Consider the following 24,759-nt stretch of genomic DNA (forward strand, 5'->3'; position numbering starts at 1 on the left):
TTGACTCGTGATGCATAAAGATGGAAAATGAAACAAAGAGAAGTGCTACTTTTAGCAATATTGTGATTAAAACAAATCTTTTTCTCTTACTCCCCAGAAAGCATGTATGACTGTCAAACCCTTTTATAAATAAAGAAAAAGAAGTTACATGATTGAATCACATCAACTTCTTGTTGTTAGATGGCAGCGAGTCAGTTCTGACTCATAGCGACCCTGGAGAACAGAGTGAATGGCCCCATAGGGTTTCCAAGGAGCGGCTGGTGGATTTGAACTGCCGACCTTTTGGTTAACAGCCGAACTCTTAACTGGAGCACCACCAGGGCTCCACTTCCTAGCAACATAATTTAATGGCATTGGCTCTAGTATAGATTCTCAACTACGGTAATAACTTCCTTTGTATGTGACCATTCCGTAAAAGGGTCAAATGATTACTTGTGTTCCTCCTTTTGTTTTTCATGTGATAGGAAAGAATATTTAGAGGATCAAAAGGCAAGTTTTAAAATATTGAATATAACTAAATGTTATGTAAATAATAGTTGACGTAATTAGAATACTATACGCTAGGTGTAAAAATTAAAATATCCACAATATTGAATTTGTGTAAGAACTCTTAAGCTTTATTTTTCAGTTCATGAAATCAGGGAACATCTGGTCTGGAAGTTAGACAGGAGTTCCGAAGATTGGTACAAAGAGAAAGGGCTTTATAGTCGCAGACACATAGGAGCAAGGAAGCTAACCTATACCGGGCAAATTTCAGTTTGGCTGGCAGGCATTTTCTTTCCTCATTTGGAATAGAGGGGAAATTTACAGCTAGGTTAAACTGAATAGGCAAGTTCTAATTGGTTAGCTTAGGTTTCAATTTCCTGGAGAGTCAATTGATTAACTTGGGTTTCAGCTCCTGAGAAGGTTAGGCATGTTCAAGAAATAGAAACTTGGTTAGGTTTCGGCATAAGTGACTCCATTTTGGGCCTAGTATAGTCAGGTTAACTTATGTCTGTCACTCTACAAAAAAAGTTTAAATGGTTTTGTATTGTGAGAATTGAGGTGGGACAAGGTCGTATCTGTGAACTGGGAGTTACCAGTCTTGGCCTAATTCAGTAAGTTCACTATTAATGTATTTAACTGGAACAAAATATGTAATGATGTAAAGGCAACTCAATTGGTTTGGCTCTCTTTTCTTCCTACCTAGCGAAAAGAGGGCAAAACTGCTATCTGACTGGCCTGTAGCTGGAGGTAATTGGCCATAGAAGCAATGCAAATACCATGCCAGCCTCTGCTAAACAGATGTTTGTAGCCAGAATCAACAACTTTTAAGTGCAGTACTAACTAAATATCCTAGAAATGATCAATCCTACACGTCAAATTTTGAATATTGAGAACCAGTAGCTTCCCCAGGAACTATTCTTGTTAGCATTTGTTGAAAGCATTTACTCCTAAAGTAGTGCTTTTGTATCTGAGAGCATTTGAGGCTATAGATGAGAGTATACCCTAAAAAGAGGTGGAGTATGGAGGGCTTGAGAACACATTTGATTGTTATCTACCTTGGATCTTGTTAGGAAAGAAAAGATGGCTCAGATCTCTGTATGCAAATTGTCTTCTGGAGACTGATTGGCATTTTCCATTTTTCCAGGAGGCAGAAATAGACAAAATGGTCTTAAATTTATAAATTTCATTTAGGTATATTAAGGAACTTCAGGTTGGAAAGCATATTTAAATTCTAGAACAGACTTCCAAAGAATATTTTGAAATATCCATTCCAAAAAGCTTTAGCAACACCACAGTTACTTTCACTGTTACCTTTCACTTGTTAATTCATTAATTTTTTTGTCCATTAAGCAATTAATGAACATCTCATGTGATGGAAGTCAGTGTAACATAATGAAAAAAGCATGGGTTTTGAAATCTAAAAAATATCTGTGTTAAGTGCAGTTCTGTGACTTATTTGCTATGATAACTTGTATTATAACTGTTCTTAGCCTCAGTTTTTCTTTTTTCAAACGTGAAATGGCTATACTAATACTTAATACGAGATTTTGAGGCAAAATAATGTTTAAGAACTTTTGGAATTTGAATCCTTGCTGCACCATTTACAAATTGAGTGACCTTGGGAAGCCATTTAATCTCTCCGAGTCTCAGTTTCCTGATATATGAAATGTGAATATTATGTACCATATAGGGTTGTTAAAACTAAATGAAATACTGGAATGTAAAGCACTTCGTAATGTGCCTAGCAAATCATGTTCAATAAATTAGATTTTTTTTTTTTAATTAAGTATAAATTAGACAAACTGCAACCCAACCAATGTGTTTTTCTTAAAAAAGTAAACAGAATCCCTGCACAAGGAACTCACTTTAAAGAGTTAATGAAACTTCCACTTCATTGTTATAAAAAGTAACCTAGTCTCAGAATGGATATGGCTTAACAAGAAGTTGATATGTTTGGGTTGGGGGTTAGAGAGATGTTGCTTTTTTTAAATCATGGTGATGAACGAAAAGTGGTCTGTTGTGGTATTTTTCTTCTAGTAATGTCTCAAACACAGTTATTTATTGAGCTACATTGATTTTCATGTACTTTCAGGCAATTCAAATGGAAATTTGGCCTAGGGGAAATCCTAATTCCTTTAAGCTGCAAAAGACTATTTGTTTTTATTCTAATTCTTGAGTACATTGGGAAACAAGATCATTAATGATCACAAAGACATGCTTTGTTTGTTCAGACAAAACTTAGACATGCAATATTCAGCATACCTCTGTTAAATACCATGGTTGCTCCTGGCTTTAGGAGGCTGGAGATTAGAAATTAAAAATGAAATACACCCAGCTGGGGAGTTAACTACTAAATAAAACAGGGTGAAAGAGAGATCAAAACTGTTACCAGTGTGGACAGGCTTAGCCTCGATGTTCTAATTCTTGTCTCAAGATAATGGATAAGGTGATAATGGTGAAAGAATAGTATTTAAATTGCTAAATTAAAAAAAAAAAAAATCGGTGACAGTTTTTTTGAGGGGGAAAAAAAGACCACTCTGACAAATGCTTCATTTAGATTACTAAATCAGAATTCTTTGTAACCTCTGCAGTGTTCTCCCAATTGAGAATCAAGTAGTAAAGAACATGGAATTCTAAAAACATTTTTTACATGTTTATTAATATTTATAATTCCCTCTTAACAAGTGTGTAGAGTACGGAATCACACCTGCAAATGACTGTTGTAGGAGACACTTGGCTTCACATCAGTCGGTGTGATAACATTGGTAAAGAAAGGGGTTTCTAGAGCCACACTAACTGGATCCCAGTCCTGAGACGTATTTACAGGTACTCCCCAATGTATGACTTATTTGAGTTATGACAAACCGCACTTAAGGGCAACCAGTTTTTTTTTTTTTTTTTTTTTTGAACATCTTATCATTAGTAAGGAAACCCTGGTGGCATAGTGGTTAAGAGCTACTGCTGCTAACCAAAAGGTCAGCAGTTCGAATCCACCAGCCGCACCTTGGAAACCCTATGGGACAGTTCTACTCTGTACTGTAGGGTCACTATGAGTTGGAATGCACTCCACGGACAACGGGTTTGGTTTTTTTTATTGTTAGTAATATGTACTACATACAATGTTGCAGCGCGTGATTTGCTGATATTATCATTCTTGGATTTATAAAGACACTGATAATAAAAGGCAATAATAATGAAAACTGAAAAAAAGGTATTCGACTCACGTCAGAACCAACTTTAACGAAGTCATCGGAAAGGAACCCTGTCATAAGCTGGGGACTTCCTTTATTGTAAGGCTTATGAAGCTTAAGCTTCTGGGCCCCTCAGTTGCAAAGATCCCTCCTCAGATCCCGGAAGGGGGCTATGAGCTCACCTGACCTTTCATTAATATAAAGCTTACACATCAATAAAGACCTCTGTCTCTTTTTGCTCCAACTTCTTTTCCGTCACGTATCCTTATGTAGGAGTGCATTGGAGTGGCTGTGCACATTTTGGGGATTTAGCTAAGGGGAGTTGAGCTGGGGGAACACTTAATTTACATACAATGAGATATATTTATGAAGTGTTCAGTCATTTCTGTGTGTGGTTAAGTTAACACTAGCCATCTAGGAATACAGTTACCACCCTCTGACTCATCTAACAACACAAAATTGCAGGCCAGAAATTACGTGAAGATGTGAATTTGTCCTGTGGAGCCCTGTACCAGAAGTCAGTAGGTAACAGAGGAGAAATGTTTGAAATAGACAGAACCAGAAGCTAGTCTGTGGAAAATTCTCCCACAGAAATACTTCCGTTCAGCAGATACATAAACTGCCTAGTCAAAATGGAAGTTTTCTCCTGACAGGAATATACTTGATAATGAAACTTGTACCATTATAAACATTCTGTCTTAGTTACCTAGTGCTGCTGTAACAGAAATACCCCAAGTGGGTAGCTTTAACAAACAAATTTATTTTCTCACAGGAGGCTAGAAGTCTGAATTCAGGGTTCCTGCTCTAGGGGAAGGTTTTCTCTCTCTGTTGGCTCTACAGAAAGGTCCTTGTCCCTTGGAGCTTCTGCTCCTGGGTGATCTTCCTGTGGCTTGGCATCTCTCTTCCCCCATCTCTGCTGCTTAGCTTGCTTGTTTAACCTCTTTTATATCTTAAAAGAAGTTGACTGAAGATACACCCTACACTAATCCTTTCTCGTTAACATAACAAAAGACAGCCCATTCCCAAATGGGATTATAACCACAGGATTTACAACACACATTTTTACAGGACACAGTTCAATCCATAACACATGCCATAATATTTTTTTGATGAATTTTTCTTCTGTGAGGAATTTATCAGAGTTCCTATATTTGTAAGGCACAAGCCAGTGGCAGCACTATAAACACTGAGTCCATCAGTGGATGAGGCCACATGTGTCATGCATCCCAGTGCATCACTGAAGCACAAGGACACACTGGAGAAAGGTCTGCTCATATGACATGAAATGCTGCATTGACTAAGACCACATAAAACTCATGCTAATCAACTGTGAGAGCATCACATCAAAGTGGTTAATGATGTCATCAATTCAAAGAATATTTAAGATTAGTTTCTTGTTTCCTAAGAGAGTCTTCCCAAATTTGACCGTAATGCCAAAAATCTACTAACATTACTAATAACAAGTTTTGAAGCCAAAATGAACTTCTAAATTATCAGTAATACAAAACATATTAAACAATCGCATTGAATAAAGACTGAATTATCTTTCTATTCTCTCTATAGAAAATATTACAAAAACATTGTCATATAAAGAGCCAATCGAAGAGTAAATGTAGCCCCCCCAAAAAATGTATATTATACATGTGTTAGGCAGTTATTAATAAAAAATGTTACATGATGTTTTTGGTGTTTGTGGTTGGTATTAGCTAAAAAATTGTAATTTGTTATGATTTATTTTCTCATTCTAATAAATACTCATTTTTGTACCTAATTTTATATTTTTAACTTGATATTCTCTTTTCTTAAAGAGGCCTTCCCACGTTGTGTTTCAGACTCCATAAAGCTTAGATCTGCCCCCGGTCCCAGCACTACCATTTAACATCTGTGTGAACTTGAGAAAATCACTTCACCACTCTGTGCCTCAGTGTCCTCATCTAATAAAATAGGGATAAAAATCGTAGCTACCTCAGAGTTGCAGAGAGTTCATTAATGAGTTAAAACATGTGGAAGAGCCCTTAGAACAAACAGTACCTGGCATCTATCAGTAATATAGTTGAGGCTGCTGCTGCTGCTAGAATATTTGCACTGAAATTAATGAAGAGTTGACTGTGACTGATTCTTCCCTACTGAGTAGTGTATGCAGAGGAGGTAGCCAACAGAAAAACAAGAATGCATGCTGGATTCGAGGAGAACTCTTTATCTCCGCTTCCCCAGGCACTGCTGGTATAGATGCTTCATGATCTGTCACACTCAGGAGCCGGGGCCATCAGGGAGGCAGTGGGCTTGCAGTTACGTGGAAAGACATTATGCTCCTAAACTGACTTGGTTGGTAGTAGAAATCTAGGCAGGCTAAAGAATCTTTGAAAAAACATGCAGAAACAGAGAACTTCTTGAGGTTCCTTTCCTCTCTGCAGTCCCAAAAATAGTAAATCTGTTGTGACAGAGAGGATAGTGACTCCTTTACCTGCTCCTGTGGCAGAGAGGGTAGTGACTCCTTTACCTGCTCCAGAGGAGAACTGTTGGAAGCCCCTAAGAGCTCACTGACTGTCTCCCATGTTCTGGGAACCAGGCTGATTTTTAGTCATCTGTTTTTTCCCTTGAGATAACATTAGTATCCATTCAGGGCCTTTCAGTATTATTTTTCTCATTTTAGTCTAATTCATGTAGTCAACAGGTTTATATACAACACTTGTAATCCCCTCAGAATTTTTTTTTTTTTTAATGGGGTCACTTAATAATTTCTAAAAATGCGAAACCTTGTTTCTGTGATCATTCTGAATAATGGAGGCTATGATTTTGTTTAGGCTGTCAGTGTTCTCTCTACTCCATTTCAGTGTTTTCAAGTGTTACAAAGGTTGTGTTTATTTTACTAGGCAATCTAACAATGTTTGGTTCTGAAGAAGTGCTTGGATAATAATTGGTGTGCTATTTATAGCAATAGTAAACCCATTACTGGCCAGTCAATTCTGACTCATGGCAACCTCATGTGATACCAAGTAGAACTGCTCCGTAGGGTTTTCTTCGCTGTAATCTTTACAGAAGTAGATCGCCAAGCCTTTCTTCTGTGGTGCTGCTGAGTAGGTCAAATCACGAAACTTTAAGTTAGTAGTCGAATGCAAACCATTTGCACCACCCAGGAACCTTTATAGTAATGATAGTTATCATATTTTGATATTTTAGTACATCGCTATGAGTCGGAATCAACTCAAAGGCAACGGTTTGGTTTTTTTTCTTTTTTTTAAATCCTTCAAGTGGTTTCTCTTTTCACCTTTGTGAATTGTTCTCTGTATTAGTTTATTTTTCTTTACATTTGTCAGTTTCAGCCTAAAAAGATATGAAGTCAGCATGGCAAAGCAGTTCAACTAAGTTGCAGCCAGTGTTGCAAATAATGGCAGGTCTGCGCTTTATGCTAAAGTAGCCTTTCACTCACTGTTCAATAATCTGTTGAGTGAAAGAGTAATCAACAACAAAAACAAATTTAGTGGTCTTAATTTGAAACTTTAATAAGTTTGACTTTGTGTCAAAATTTTGACTACTTCTGAAGGTTTTTGAATCATTCTTCATTTTTACTAACTCTTTAAATCCTTATCCTGAAGGATTCAGAGTTGTTATTAATTTTGACCCTTCTACTAACTTCGTGTGAAGTGTGCCTTGCGATAACGTTGTAGCATCCCAGCCTTCCCTACCTCAGTAACCAGCACACACAAGTCACATAATGTTTTCAAAAGCCCCATTAGAACTGTATGCTTGATTCAGACAACTCTTCAAGATGGGTTTAGAATCTTCTGTTACTTTTGCACCTGATTTGCTGTGTGACCTTGAGGAAAATCATAGTCCCAAGGGCTATCTTGATAAGTGTTCTCTAATCATGTTGATTTCCCTAGGCATCAGTGTCTTTATCCCTAAGAGTGGGAGCAAATGTAAACACAGCAACGTTTGCTGTTGACATGAGGTATTTGACATCAGGGGCCCTTTTCCCTTTTGCTCTGTCCTCTCCTTCATGCAGTAATTCAGCCTCACAGCAGCAGAGTCATCAGCCAAAGCTGCGTGAGAGTTTCAAATCAGCTGGCAGCAGTACTACTAAGAAGTAAATTTCTATGACAGTTGTATCGTTTTGGGAAATGGTAAATGGGTTGTTGTATACTTTCAAAAAGGGCATTTTTTTAAGACTTCTAAAACTCAATTCTGAATGTAGGTAAATGTTTTGTGCTTAGATACATCTGGATTTAACATACATCTTTCCATCTAGGTGATTTACATATAACCTATGAGGCTGAGAGAATTTTGAGTTCTTTAAAAGAAAGATGCTTCACTTAGAGTCATATGATAAAAGAAGTCTATACTATAATGGTTATTCGTATACGAGTTTTCCATCCAGTCTACCTTCTGTAGTGTAGCTTGGGTTCCCGTACCCATGCTGAATTAAAGTTATTCCTATCCAATTTACTATAAGGCCCACTGGCTTTAGAGGCAGCTGTGTTCAGAAAGAATGGAGGATGAAATCCACTGTCATTTTTCTCAAGTGAGAGCAGTATATGAGAAAATGCAGGTTATTTGTATTGTTTTATAATCACTTAGGTCACTGAAATATGCCTGATTTCTTTAGGCTCGATAGCCTTTCTTTTCTGACTGTCTTGTATTTATTGCCTATCATGAACTTAGTCATTTTCTAAAGCCTCTCAAAATAATTTAATGTACCTGCTCTGTGTCTTAGAGAAACAATTTACAGATTATAATTTTTATCCCAATGAAGTTTTTGAATCAACTAATTTAAATTAAAATGTTATATGCCACAACAGATTTTTAAAACGTATCCATAACTAGGATTTCTCTTTTTTTTCCTTAAACCTCGTTTCTCATCTTAAGTCAATTTAAATTATTTTTTAACGTTTATTGAGAGGCGTGATATCTGAATTAAAGCCAATTAAGTTATATGTCAAATTTGTATTATAGTGTTTTATTAATAGCTAGCCATTGTGTTTCTTTACTAATTTACTAGAGTATCTTTTTCAATATGGAATACCTCCTTGATTTGTGTCTTTTAAACACCATCTAAGACCTTAATTTCCACCAGAACATAGTGTATTACAAGTTTTAAAGCTCAATTGGTTGGATATACAATTTAACCAGAAATAAAAATGAAAAATGCTCCCTTTTATTCTTGCCAGGTTCATCAGAAGCCTTTTACTGAGAAGTTTAGATCCAAGGCATTTGGGGAGTGAAAGCAGGTGCAAAATAATATGTCATCAACTATTCTACAGTATAAACAATGAAGAGAAAGATTATAACTAGTGCAGATTATAAATATGCCACATGCCTCCTAAAATTAAGCCAGGTAACTGTAGAGTGCCAGGCAGCCAGTGGAATGCCAATGTAAATTTTAAGTAATTTTCATTATATGCAGAAAGCCTTATTACCCAAATGGAGTTTACAAAAAAAAAAGTCAGAAAGTTTGCATTCAGTTTAATGTAAGGGTGGAAGAATTAAGCCCACAATTTTAAGGAATACTGTTACTCAGATAGGAGCCCTGGTGGTGCAGTGGTTAAGAGCTCAGTTGCTACCAGAAGGTCGACGGTTCGAATCCACCAGGCACTCCTTGGAAACCCTATGGGGCAGTTCTACTCTGTCCTATACGGTCGCTATGAGTCAGAATCCACTAGACGACAACAGGTTAGGTTTTGGGTTTGGTATTACTGAGATGAGTGCTCCTTCCCACAATGGTACCTTAGTATCCTTTCAGTGGCAGAGTTCATCTCTATCATTTTTTTTAATGTGACAAGCTGAAAACAACCTGTTTTCATCTAAAACAGTTCCTTTTCCAGCTACCTACTTTTAAAATAAATTTTGGTCCTGGTTTTAGTCCATACAAAAGCCATGACTTTTTTCCCCTTTTCATATCTAACATATTATATTCACAGATTGTGGTGTGAACTAGAGCCCCCTTTTTTTTTCTATTGTTCTTCTTCATGATAGGTTCAGTGACCCTCTCCTTTTCTGAGTACCTCTTTAAAGAAGCTAGAAAACAGCTGTCTGAAATATGACTATTATTTCTGGGATTTAACATGCATGTGCCTTGGATAAATTAAGGAGCAGTCAGAGGAGGTCCATAAATATGAATACTTAGCCAGCTGCTTTTCCATTAAACTCTTTTGGTTAAATGAAATTAGTAAATAATTATGTTGGTGGGGAATCTGCTATATCCAAACGTAATATAATGCCTTCCTTTAACAACAGAGTTTCGTTTTTTCCGATACACCAAATTAGTTTTTAGGGTAGTCTACATTGCAAATTGGCCAATTTACATTAAAACTTTGCCTACTTGTTCTGATTGTCAACACCTCTTTTTTGTAAAACTCTTTTGAGTGGATAAGACCATCTGCTTATGGAGCTTGCCTGCAGCTCCATCACTTAACACATGAGACAGGTTACAGCTGTTTAATTGTTATTGTGTTGAATGATTATCATTCTATCCAAAATTAATATTTATATATGTATGCATAGAAAGCATGTGGTTAAACATAAGTGATCTAATGGTGAATTAATGGCATTATACATTCATTAATTAGGCAACACATGAACAATGAGGTGTAAAATAATGCTTTTCACATGCAACCCAACTCTTGGCTTTTAAGGTGAGTTCCCAGTAGTAATTATTATGCAGGGGAGTAATTCACCCAAATACATTGGTATATAGGGGGAGGGGGGGATATCACCATATAGTTACCATAAAAAGCAAAAACAGAACTACCTGTGTAGTTATTTCACATACCCTAAATGTATTCTGCCCCCGCAAAGCATTATCCTTTGGACTATGACCAGTGTAGCTACAAGCCATGTGGTGAAAACCTAGACGTGCAATTATGACTGTATCAGCATGCCACCCACTGTCACATCTACTGAGAAAGCTTGCCTCTGCTGAGGGTGGGCTTTTCCTTCTGTATTTAGGAATGGTGACACACAAACTTACATCATTCTGCTATGAGAGTTAGCCATATATGTTCCATCTGCTCGGCACATTTCATAATGAAAAATACAATGAAGATTTAGAGGAAAATTACAATATAAGGATAGGAATATGCATGTAAAATATATTTGAATATCTTAGTTTCCAAATAGTTACTGTAAAAGTGACTTGTATTTCTAAATTTGTGAACTGATTACACATTAAGTATATTACAATTACAATTTTATATAGTACAATATATGTATTAAAAATTAATGTTTTCTAAAGGAGTATAAATATCTGTGCACACACACACAGATTTACACTTCTTTAGAAAATATTAATTTATCTTAATCAAATGATGTTACTAATGAGAGAATACAGGTATGATGTGTTCTTTATTCCAAGAAGCTGAATCACATTTTGATTGGGAATTGTGCATCTAAACAGCAGAGGTTTTATGTGACACAAGGAAGAAAAAACTTCCTAATAGAAGGGAAATTCCTCAGTATAATTAAGGGCATTTATACAAAACCAACAGCCAACATCATCCTAAATGGAGAGACTTTGAAAGCATTCCCCTTGAGAACAGGAAACTACTAAGAAGGCCCTCTATGAAAACTTATTCAGCATTGTGCTGGAGGTCTTAGCCAGAGCAATTAGGCTAGAAAAAGAAATTAAAAGGAATCCAGACTGGTAGGGAAGAAGTCAAAGTGTCTCTATTTGCAGATGATATGATCTTATACACAGAAAACCCCAAAGAATCCACAAGAAAACTACTGGAACTAATAGAAGATTTCTGCAAAGTTTCAGGGTACAAGATAAACATACAAAAATCAATTGAATTCCTTTACACCAACAAAGAGAACTTTGAAGAGGAAATCACCAAATCAATACCATTTACAATAGGCCCCAAGAAGATAAAATACTTAGGAATAAATCTAACCAGACGTAAAAGATCTATACAGAGAAAACTACAAGACACTACCGCAAGAAACTAAAAGAAACCTGCATAAGTGGAAAAATATATCTTGCTCATGGATAGGTAAACTTAACATAGTGAAAATGTCAGTTCTACCCAAAGCAATCTACAGATACAGTGCAATCCCGATCCAAATTCAGCAGCATTTTTTAATGAGATGGAGAAACAAATCACCAACTTCATATGGAAAGGGAAGAGGCCTCGAATAAGTAAAGCATTACTCAAGAAGAAGAACAAAGTGGGAAGCTTACGCTACCTGATTTTGGGACCTATTATACCACCACAGTAGTCAAAACAGCCTGGTACTGGTACAACAACAGATACATAGACCAATGTAACAGAGTTGAGAATCCAGATATAAGCTCATCCACCTTTGAGCAGCTAATATTTGACAAAGGCCCAAAGTCCATTAATTGGGGAAAAGACAATCTCTTTAACAAATGGTGCTGGCATAATTGGATATCTATATGCAAAAAACTAAACAAGACCCTTATCTCACACCATGTGGAAAAACTAACTCAAAATGGAACAAAGACTTAAATATAAAATCGAAAACGATAAAGATCATGGAAGAAAAAATAGGGACAATGCTAGGAGCCCTAATACATGGCATAAACACAATATGAACCATAAGTAACATTGAGCAAGCACCAGAAGAGAGACTAGATAAATGGGAGCTCCTAAAAATCAAACACTTATGCTCATCAAAAGACTTCACTAAAGGAGTAAAAAGACAACCTACAGACTGGTAAAAAACTTTTGGCTACTACAAATCCGATCAACATTTAATCTGTAAAATCTACAAGATACTGCCAAACCTCAACAACAAAAAGACAAATAATCCAATTAAAAAATGGGCAAAGGATATGAACAGGCACTTCACCAAAGAAGATATTCAGGCAGCTAACAGACACATGAAGAAATGCTCACGATCATTAGCCATCAGATAAATCCAGATCAAAACTACAATGAGATATCATCTCACCCCAACAAGGCTAACATTAATCCAAAAAATACAAAATAATAAATGTTGGAGAGGTTGTGGAGAGACTGGAACACTTACACACTGTTGGTGGGAATGTAAAATGGTACAACCACTTTGGAAATCGATTTGGCACTTCCTTAAAAAGCTACAAATAGAAGTACCATACGATCTACCTATCCTGTTCCTTGGAATATATCCTAGAGAAAAAAGAGCCGTCACATGAATAGATGTGTGCACACCCATGTTTGTCGCAGCACTGTTCACAATAGGAAAAAGATGGAAGCAACCTAAGTGCCCATCAATGGACGAATGGATAAACTATGGTGTATCCACACAATGGAATATTATGCAACGATAAAGAGCAATGATGAAGCTGTGAAACATCGTACAACATGGTGGAAGCTGGAACTTACTATGCTGAGTGAATTTAGTCAGTCACAGAAGGACAAATACTGTATAAGACCACTATTACAAGAACTCAAGAGAAGGTTTAAACACAGAAGAAAACATTCTTTGATGGTTACGGGGGTGGGGAGGGAGGGTGAGGGTTATTCACAAACTAGATAGTAGATAAGAATCATTTTAGGTGAAGGGAAGGACAGCACACACTATAGGGGAAGCCAGCACAACTGGACTAAACCAAAGCTAAGAAGTTTCCTCAATACAATCAAATACTTTAAAAGACAGAGTAGCAGGGATGCGGGGTCTGGGGACCATGCTTTCAGGGGACATCTATGTCAATTGGGATAACAAAACTTATTAAAACATTCTGCATCCTACTTTGGTGAGTGGCGTCTGGGGTCTTAAAAGCTTGCAAGCGGACATCTAAGATGCATTAATTGGTCCCAACCACTTGGAGTAAAGGAGAACAAACAACACCAAAGACAGAAACAAAGTATTAGCCCAAGAGACAGAAAGGGCCACATAAACCAGAGACTTCATCAGCCTGAGACGAGAAGAACTAGATGGTGCCCAGCTACCACCAATGAACATCCTGACAGGGAACACAACAGAAGGTCCCTGACGGAGCAGTAGAACAATGGGATGCAGAACTCAAATTCTAGTAAGAAGACCAAACTTAATGGTCTGACTGAGACTGGAGGCGCCCCAGAAAGCATGACTCCTGGGCTCTCTGTAACCCCAGAGCTAAAACAATTTCTGAGGCCAACTCTTCAGACAGGGATTGGACTGGACTGTGGGACATAAAGTGATACTTGTGAAGAACGTTCCTCTTAGTCAAGTAGATACAAGAGACCAAAGGGGTGGCTTCTGTCCAGAGGTGAGATGGGAAGGCAGAGACAGTTAGGAGCTGGCTGAATGTTCATGGGGAATCAGGGACGGAGGGGAGGAGTGTGCTGTCACAGAATGGGGTGAGCAGTTGGGGTCTCATAACAATGTATGTAAAAAAAAAAAATTCTGTATGGGAGACTAACTTGAAATGTAAACTTCATTTAACTACAACAATTAAAAAAAAAGTTAAAAGAAAAAAACTTCCTGACACAAAAGGGGAGTTGTCTCTACCCTGGGAACTAACCAGCTCATATAAAGAATGTTCTCATCGAATGGAATATATCTTGGGAGGTGAGACATTAAGGGCTCATCTGGCATTCAAGGCCCTGGTAGCACAAGGGTTAAGAAGAGCTTGGCTGCTAACCGAAAGGTTGGCAGTTCAAGCACATCCAGTGGCTCCATAGGAGAAAGACCTGGAGATCTACCCCCATAAAGATGACAGCCCAGAAAACTCTGTGGGGCAGTTCTGCTCTGTCACATGGGGCCGCTATGAGTCAAAAATCAACTGGACATCACCTAATAACAACATCCTGGCATTATTGGGGCAGAGTGGATCTCACAGTTTATGAAAACAAATCATTGGCATCGTAAGTTCTTTTTCTTAAAGTCAGATTCTTCCTTTTTTATGCCAGTTACTTCATGAGTCTCCCTTTTTTAAACTTTACATTATTTTTAGTCATAAAATGAATTAATAATACTTATTTACTGGGAGCCCTGATGGTGCAGTGGTTAAGAGCACAACCGCTAACCAAAAGATTGGCAGTTCAAATCCACCAGCTGCTCCTTGGAAACCCTATAGAGCACTTCTGCTCTGTCTTATAGGGTCGTTATGAGTCGGAATTAACTCAATGACAGCAGGTTTGGGGGTGAATATTTACTGAGTGTTTACGGTGTGCTTAGGCACAATGAAAAATGCTGTACATACATTGTCTTATCATCACAACAACCATGTCTGGTAGACACTATTAAAATCTCCATTGAGGAAACTGAGACTCAGAGAGGTTACATAATTTTTCTGTGGCCACACAGCTAGCAAGTGGCAGAATCGTAATCCAAACCCAAGTGAGCCTTCCCTGAGCTCATGCTGTTAACAGTTATTTTCTAATTGTTTTTGCATGTATGTGTATAGTGAAATAGGTGAAAATTAATCTTTTCTCTGATAAATTAATATCTTTGTACCTGTCACAAAAGATTAAGTTGTCATAGAAACGGATGCAATAGTAATGGTGTCAGTGATTTCTCAGTAATAAAGTGTCACTTTTTTAATTCAAGAAAATATGACTTATAGGTGATAACAGGACCCATAGTTTGCCAAAAATAAAAATTACTAAAACAACAAAAAACAGTTCAAGGAAAATCAATTCATACTGTGAATAATTCAAGAAAGTTATAAACTGTTTATTGAAAATTCTGTACCCCTCCTTCCATAATTTAAATTTATACCCAGTTTTTCTGTCAGTTAAAATTAGTAGGATTGATAGCATGAACAGATACTGGCCACTGAAAAACACTGATAGAAATGGAAAGGTGATATGTGTCACCAGTATCAACTTACAAGAAAGGCCCAGGAGAGTTTAGTACCCAAAATACAAATGGTAAGCATCTGTGTACACCCTGTCACCCACAAATAAAGAAAAATTACTTTTTTCTGTAAATTACCTTTGAAAAGAGCCATTAATCTACTATTTTCTGAAAATAAATTACAGTTTCATCTTAGGCAACTTGAAAGGATTACTCAATTTCATTTATTATTTCTTCCGATTTGTTAGTATATCATTAGATTTGTTAGTAAAACACAAATGCCACTTTAATAATTATTATAACCTAGTTTAGTGTTTCAGAATCTTAAATATCCAAATATTCATTTAGTGTAAACAGCTTTAGTAGTATACTTTTTATTTAGTAATTTTAAGAGCTGTTTCTGGCTAGTTTCGTTCCAAGTCAGAGTACTAAAATATATCTGATTTTTTAAAATATAGAAGATGGTAACAACATGTGGTTCTGCTTATTTCATTTAGTAAACTCAAAGAGTAAAAATCTAAAGGAGACATGCGTTACTAACATGTTTATATACGTGGCCCAGTGGATGAAATCATGCCATATGCAAAGAACACCACAAAACTCATATAACCCACTGCTGTCAAGTTGATTCTGACTCACAGTGACCCTATAGGATGGAGTAAAACTGCCCCATGGGGTTTCCAAGGCTGCAATCTTTAAGGAAGCAGACTGTCATGGAGTGGCTGGTGGGTTCGAACCGTCGACCTTTCAGTTAGCAGCTGAGCGCTTAACCACTGTACCACCAGGGCTCCTCAGCACTTACCTACCACACTGCAAACAATAGGTGTCTTCTTAACATCGGCTGTGCACGTGTCCGTGAGTCGGTCGTCTGCACTGTGAGTGCTCCACTCACTTCCATTATGTGTACACACTCCGTCGTGAACCATGAAGTTCCAAACACTATTCTCCCAGGTATCTGTACAAAGCCCCACCTTGGGTTTATAATGGTAACTTTTTATCCGTGCTGCCTTTATAAAATTTAGTTTATCTTAAAGCACCTTTCCATAGAATCTGGATTTTTCTGGACTGAATTAAATAGGAAAACTATTATTTCACTCTTAGCATAAATAATGTTCCAAACTGAAGTGTGGTATTTTGCTTAGGTTGTGTGCATGTAAGAAGCAATGTATTTGTACAGATAATTTTTACACCAAATTTCCAAACTAAAAAAAAAAAAAATAAGAAAATTTTCAAAAGCAATGTATTTGGAGCAGATTTCCAAAAAAGTATTGCCAGTTTGAGGAAAGCAAAAGTTCTTTAAAATATGCGCACACATGCGCATGCACATGCATGCACACACTGTCCTTTATTGGCACCGCCTCACTAATTGTTAAAATTCAAATTAACTGACTCTCCTAAAGAGAATATTTACAGTGTTTATCCTAATCTTAGAATGAGAATTCTGTGGTGAAAGAGAACATGTCTTAAGGGGCCTGAGTAAACTCATAAGAATATGAAATTGTTTTATGGTGTTTAAAATTATGTCGCTGTTATAATCCTTTATGACAGGGTAATCAGTAATAAAACAGCGCAGTGAGTACCAATTAAGAAGCATCAAATCAATGGGTATGCTACTTGCACACTGACTTAGTCACTGATTGGAATAAATGGATTTAATATGTACTTGTTTGCAGACTGCAGCTTTTCTGTCATCCTACAGGAACTGATACATGAATAATCTAAGAATGATACCTACTTACAAATTTAATGAGATACTAATGGGAATCATTTTTTAAGTTCATGTTATAAAGTATTATGAAACACACAGTGCTAAATAAAAATCTGTCCTCTACTCCAAGGACTTTTCGGTAATAGCTAGAGTGAAAAATATGTCTATATTTTATTATGTACTCATCTGATTGAATTATCCTCTTCTGAAGATGGGCCCCTAAGATTTTATCATTGTAATTAAACTGAGAAGTATTTCCCACATTCTGATTCTGTGTTATTTGCCTGTTTACACTGTATCTAGGAGTCAGTTCAGTCGACCAGTAAAAAATTCTGTACTATTTAATATGCTCCAGCTAGGCTCATTGTTGACAGCTCAAACAACGTGAATAGCTCATAACCATACACATCAGCAACTATGTATACACCGCCAAACCGTTTGTATTTTTCCTTTGTGAGCTGCCTCAAGGATACATAGCCAACTTGGTTTGCCTTTGTTTCTTTGCTGTGTTTGTAAGAATCAGTTTGAGAGTGAAAGGAAAGCAAATTTGGAATTAATCTTATTCCATATAGACCTCCAAATATGCCACTTCCTCCCCAAAGCATGCACATATACTCCTTTGACCTCATTTTAAAATTAGCAGCCTTCTTCGGAACTACTAGTCTGCAGATATTTCTTGTGCAACATTTATGCATCAAGTGAACTACTTCTGTTCTTTGCTTCTTTTTAAGTTACTATTTTCCCCCCTGGATTTATCCTTCAGTTTTGCTATCTTGCCAATGGGTTTCTAAACTTTGGGTTTTAGAACAAGTTACAGCTGTTGTTACCATAAAATGTTCTTTAGTCTACACAAGGTCACCCTGATTTATGAGGCTGTGTTAACACATTAACATTTCACAGTAGTTCGAATTTTAATCTTACCTCTTGGTTTCTCCCTTTAATTGTCGGTGTTGAATTAAGGATTTCCACATTTTTCAATCTAGTTTTTCCACTCAAATAAATTCATTGACCAACCCAAAACAGATGATGCTTCTAGTCTACCTTACACCGATGCAGAGTTCTGGCCTTTCTGAGTTGTAAGTATAACTGATTTATTAAGAAAATGGACTTTGCTGTCAGACTACCTGGTTGGAATTTTTACTTTGCACTTACTAGCATTATGATCTTGGGAAAGTTATTTAATATCCTGTGCCTTCCTTTGTGAAATAGGAAGATAATAATAGTATCTATTACCCTGTAGAGTGGTAAATTAAGTCAGCTAATTCATGTTAAATGCTTAGCATAGTTTTCAGCACATAGTAACAATCAGTAAATGGTTTTCTTTGTTAGTACTATTGTAAATACTTAGGATAGAGGATTGCGGAGGGGGACAGATGGATGAAGGAGAGAGGAAGAATGTTGAGAATGAAGTAATACCCACATTTTCTTCTTTCTTGTAAGGTAGGCTTTATATTACTCGCAGAATAGCTTCAAAAGCTGCAAACACATGTAGGACATACTAGGACCCTATAATAAGTACATTTAATCATTCCAATAGATATTATTCAATAGACATTAAGACTCCTTTAAGAGCCAGACATAGGAATACAGTAATTAGCATGGCTATTTCTAATGGGGAAGGTCTGTTTAGGTATATCTATAAAGATCATTAAAGCTTTGTACTTTTGTGGTGTCTTTTAGCTGAAATGTATTGATAACAGCTAGGTCTTGATTTTTCCCTTCTCCTTTTTCATATATCTTGACATACATACTCCTAAACTTAATCCATGAGAAGTACCGGTGGCGGGGGAGAGAATTAAATAACTAGAAGAAATGGAAGGGGGAGCGATGCCCATAATTTTGATAAATAAACCGATAAGGCAACAACATGCAGATATAATTTCCAAAAAGATGTTACCCCTCCCTACTCTACATGTTAGGAATTAGAAAAGGGTGCAATGAGACTATAGTGAGTAAGGTCACTCCTAAAGGACCTTAGAGCCCAGGACAAATCTTGTCTTGATTTGCAGACAAGAGCAAACATTCCTTGTGCCCACCTCCACCTATGCTCCCCAAAAGACTAAGGGAAATACGGTAAATAGACGCTTTAAAAAGAAAAAGAATTTTTAAAAATAATAATATTAGGGCACCTAGAGGGGAGTGTGTGAGAAGGATACAGTACTAGTCACTTGCCTTGGAGATATTGAAGGTTTATGGGTTAATTATACAATTAAAATATTTCGATAAGCCAAACTTTTCTCCCACAACCAGAATTTCCCTGAATCTGTGCCCACCTGTACCAGCAAGTAGACCAAGGACCTCCAGTGCATCTGCTTGAAACCAGAGCAATTGTTTCGTTTGTTATGCTCGAGGATGGTTATGTATCTGAATGTATTTTGGTGAAAGAGAGATAGTTAAGACCGAATTAGCCATGGCATTTAAAAGACACTCACCTGCATTACGGTATTTAAAGTAGGTCTACCTAGCACTTTCCCAAGGAAGCCTTCTAGAAGACATCTAAAAGAAGGTGGTACTACCCTATGACTTTTGGGAAAGAAGTGACTGCTTAAGTTCTCCTTAGATCATGAATGACTGCATAGCACTTCTGAGCTCCCTTCATCAATTAGTTTCTTCTCCTGAAAAAAAAAAAAAGTTTGTAAATCTCTAAGAGTAGGCGTTATGACATAGTAGTTAAGAGTAAACTCTGGAGCCAGACAGCCTAGATTCAAATCGAAGTTCTGCCCCTTGCTCTCCTGTGACCTTGTACAAATTACCTCTCCTTTTCTCAGAGTCCCTGGGTGATGCAAATAGTGAAGCCCTGGACTACCAGCCGAAAAGTTGGCATTTCAAACCCACCCACAGGCACCTCGGAAGACAGGCCTGGCGATCTGCTTCCAAAAGGTCACAGCCATGGAAAACCCTATGGAGCAGTTGTACTTTGCACACATGGGGTCACTCTGACTGGGAATCAACTTGACAGCAACTAACAATTCCTCTTCTCAGTTTCCTCATCTGTAAACTAGTTAAAACTGTATTCACATCATAGAGTTACGGTGAAGATTAAGTGAGAGAATAAGTGTCAGAACAGCATCTGACACAAGGTAAGCCTTTATTACTATCTTCAGCAAACAAGGCTGGGATTAAAGAGCATTCCGTGTGTGTCCCTGGAATCATTCTGAATCTGGTCTGAACCAGGAGAAAGAAATTTGGGAATCATCAGTATATCAGCCAGGTGTTCAAAATCTGTGAGGTATTTAGACCCAGGGCTCATGGATGAGCCGAAATCATAGACAGCGTTTAAGTGTCTGAGATATGTGCATTCTTCTGGGGAGAGAATGCATAGCTTTCACCAGTTTTCTCCGAGATCTTCGACCTGAAAACGATTAAGAATCATTGTCTTACAGGAAATATGGTAATATTCACCCTCTGTGTCTCACACAGGGTCTTCTTAAAAGACAAGTAACTGAAACTCCCGAGAAAGTGTTTTATGAATACAGCATTTTACTGAACAGTAGTTTTTTTAAAAGGTCTCCATTTTATATTGTCCAGGACCTATTTTTATAAGCTTTATTCTATAAAACAAATTAAACACTTCTCAGTAGATCTACTAGGAATGACTTTCTTTCAGTGTCAGACACATTAATTAGTTTTCGAAGTAATTTTTCTGCAATTTAGTGTGCATTTCAGCAACTGTTAGGTGTATTAATTTTTAAATTTACTGTATTATTTTTATGATTATTGTTCTTAATGTCTTTTAACAACTCGCCTGTATTTCTCTGGTTATTGCCTATAGTAGTTTTTACAGTGATATTTTTATTGTTGCAATTATTAGTTTTGATAATTATTTGGACCTCATATGTCAGTATCTCCTTTTAACCTCTTCATTGTTCAGCACCAGACTTTCACAGTATAGTCAGAAACTTCTCCTGTCAAGGCCAAAGTAGAGGCTGTTGTTTTCTTCCCTTGTGCTCCGAGTTTTACGCTACCAGCCTCACAAATAACCCCTGTGACAGAAGATGCAAATGATAAACCTGAGCATCTTTTCGCGGTACAGATATTTTCTTATGGTTGGTTTTTCAGCTTTTTGCAAGACTTGTGTTAAATATTTTTAATATTTAGAGGGTTATGTTAATTTTGAACTGCTGTATATTTTTAATGTATTTTCTAATTTCTAACTTTTGTTGTTCTCTTGACCCAGTGACAGACTTACCTTTCCCTGTAAATCAATCTAGTGTTTTGAATAATTCTATTTGCTAAAATAATGTAATTGGCTAGACTAGAAATAACTTGTTCCTCCCTTAAAACTACTAATCTAAATCAGAATTAAGTTACATTCCTTATTTTGGTTGTGTTAACTGAAGTGGACCTGATATAAAAGCAGATTTACTCTACAACTATGATCAGTGTTATTAATTTTTATAAACTAAGAATTCCCTCAGAAATACTACCATAACTGGCTCAGAAACTCCAGAAGCTTTAATGGCACTTTGTTTACGTTCAGATCATTGATTGAGCTATTATGGGTCTCCACTAGATTACGTAATATTTACAAGGATTTATTAGGGAATTCTGTGAACAATGTTTGCAATAAATACGTTTCTATTTTAATGTTTGAAAATTGAATTATTTTATTAAATTATAGTTTCAGAGTAGTGCCTCACACTTTCTTCTTCACCTTAATTCCCCTGCAGTGTATTGTTAAGTAGCAATAAACAAAGCTTATTTTCAAATGCAATTCAGGACTCTCTAATGGAATCCTGTGACAAAGCAAAGCATTCTTTTATATACGCAGTACAGATGTGTTAAAGCCATTTATGGTTTTGTTTACGCACATGACAAAACTATCAGACCTGAGCGGCTTGACTGAATGTTATAGTTTAAATCATTCTGTTGAGTTCTACCACTTGCGTATGTCAGTGATGAAAAATAATCAACATAAGCATCTTTGAAAAGCAATTTTAGATCATTAAAGATGTATGAATTTTGACAAAGCAAGAAGATTTGAGGCTTATTAAGAATGTATTAGGTCTCTACATAAAGAGTGAAGGGAGAGAGGTATTACGTCTCTTCAGGAGGAAAGGTGTAGCCGCATTGAGCCTCGTGAAAGTTTAAGTGGACAGTGGCCAGTACAGGTACAGGTATACAGGAAAAAACTCAGCCATAACCTCCAGTCTTCCCACAAGTCTTTTGTGAGAAACAGGACCTGCTCTAGTATGAATCCTGAAAAGAAACAGGACCTCAGCACACTGCGTATTTCCTAAAGGACTTCATATGTGACATATCACTGTCCTTCTGCGGTGTTTTCAGGGGTTACTGGGTAATCATTTCTACAGGACTTTAACATGATACATTACATTTACCCAAGGAGTCTCAATTTCTTTCTTCTTTCTTTTTCTTATCATTTATTAACTATTAAAGTTTGGTAATTTGTAGATCTCCTCATAGTTGTAAATTTCCAAAATCCTTTAGTAATAAAGAGTGGATTCCATTTGTTCTACTTAGTTGTTAAAGTATAATCTTAAAAAGGATAGGGTAGGGGACATTCCAAATAATCTGTGAAAGGTAGCGTTAGTTTACCTGCAAAGTTTTCTTGAAAATGCTAAATATTTCCTGGAATCATGACTACATTTGCTAAAATGAGAATATATTACATTTTTAGAAGATACGAAGTACATCTCTGTCGTGTGATGTGAGTCTTATGTCAGCTGCAGCTGCTCGATTTGCATGTAAATTCTGAAAATTTCCTTGTCCCATGTGACGCTTCTGAAATGTCTGTCTGTTCTTTTTTCCTTTTTAATTTCTCAAGCTCACTATTTGGATAAGATAGTTAAAGGTACTGTATACTTGCTCTTTGTTGACATATCTACTTATGTATCTCTATATAACTATGCACTAGACTGAACTAGGTATGAAAATAGATTGTTTTTCATGCATATTTCTTTAAATTATAAATCAGCCTTACATTATGTGAAATGCCTTGGATTTAAATAATTGAGACTTAAATGTCTGTGTCTCATTTTTATAATTTTGGGTTATCATAGATTTTATTCCTATGTAAAAGCATTAGTTTTCACTGGAACCAAAAACTGAAGATAACAGTGCATTTGCTGTTTTTGGTGGGTTTTTTTGTTTTTGTTTTGTTTTGGTTTTTTTTGGTTTAGTATCTTCAGTGTTGGTAATTTAGCTAATAAGCTAAATTAATTCTAAATTAATGAATCACAAATGTTCACTGTCTTATCACAGAATAAGAAATTGTCAGTCTAAAGACTATTCTGGTTACATATGTTGAGGGAAATCTCATTTATCCTCAGATGTAAACTTATTTGGCTTTTTCTAAATGTTTCAAAATACATGTGATATCATAATTTATGTTTTGTTATTTTTTTTAAACTATATTATACATTCTAAAAAAACAGAAAAGATGACAGTGTTCATCAGAAAACAGCAGACTCTCATGTCTTCAGTTATTGTAGAAATACGAGGAAATTTTTTTTTTTCACAAGAAAATCCCCTTCCCTTTCTCCTCAGAGTACCTATTTTCTATTCCTTGTTTGTGCTTTTCATTAGAATATGGAAATATTCATGGCAATATCCAGGCTTTCGTATAATAACTCAGCTGCTGCACCTCTGTCAGTGGGGCAATTAAATCTTTTTCTTTTCCTTTAAAATAAATACAAAACAAGAAATCCATATCCAAAAGAAAAATTTACCTTTTATGTGTCAAATAATCCATAAATACAGATGGTAATTGTCTGAAAGAAAAGAAGCAGCAAAATTAATCTCATCCTGACCTGATGGTATCCATAAATATAATTTCATTATACCTTTGCCACGAGAGACTGTCAAAATATTCTTATTTCTGTTAACTCTAATCTTAAGAGACCGACTGTCTCTTTGAGATATTACATTTCAAGTTCCAGAGTGGAGGAGGGGAAGCCAATACATGAATAATTCTTTAATACAGACTTAAACATCTTTAGACAGATTGTTCCCTTAAATTTTGTCACGGAAGCAAGAGTAGCATTCTAATTATAAGAAGCTATATAACAAACCCCAATTGCTATAGCAAGTATTTTTACTAATATGTATTTTATACCAAGTTATGAATAACTCTGTGTCCAAAGATACCTGATTAATAGCCAATTACTCTTAGAATTTTAGTGCAGTATATCCTTGCTTCTGTCGGTGTCTTAGCACACTCATAGATGAGAACGCCAGAACCTCCCTAAGTGTCATCCTCATAAACAGCTTGCGTTGGCTGCATGCCAGATGTCATCAGTAGGAAGTGGCAAAACTGTTTTCTCTTTTTTTTTTAATGTCATGTTAGACTCAAACAATTATAGATTTTGGATATATTAAATTATTTTAATTGTTTCCCAAATTTTCCCTCCTTGCCCATAAAAGCAGACAAGATAGGATATAAAGGTAACAGCATAAAAGCCTTAGGGAGATTGTCACAAAATATCACTCTTCGCTATCTGTCTTGAAGCACGTCACTACCGTGTTTTTGTTCAGTCTATCAATGTTTTATTGTGGTCCTTATGGTATTTCATTTTGTCCGTCCTAAGTAATCAAATATGCACAGCTATTACATTTAGTTGGAAATCCTGTTGGTCCTGTCCCATCCGTATGCAGCCTGAATCCTAATGTTTGTTAGAATAGACGCTAAGCTGC

The 24,759-nt window shown here is 36.4% G+C and overlaps 1 protein-coding gene across 1 annotated transcript in view; it reads left to right on the forward strand.

Annotated features, from left to right (window-relative positions):
* The window catches only part of TENM3 (teneurin transmembrane protein 3), a 660,303-nt gene that overhangs the window by 529,361 nt on the left and 106,183 nt on the right, over positions 1 to 24,759 (forward strand). The window lies entirely within an intron of this gene.

This window comes from Trichechus manatus, unplaced genomic scaffold, assembly GCF_000243295.1.
Source record: "Trichechus manatus latirostris isolate Lorelei unplaced genomic scaffold, TriManLat1.0 scaffold00230, whole genome shotgun sequence".
Classification (NCBI taxonomy): domain Eukaryota; kingdom Metazoa; phylum Chordata; class Mammalia; order Sirenia; family Trichechidae; genus Trichechus; species Trichechus manatus.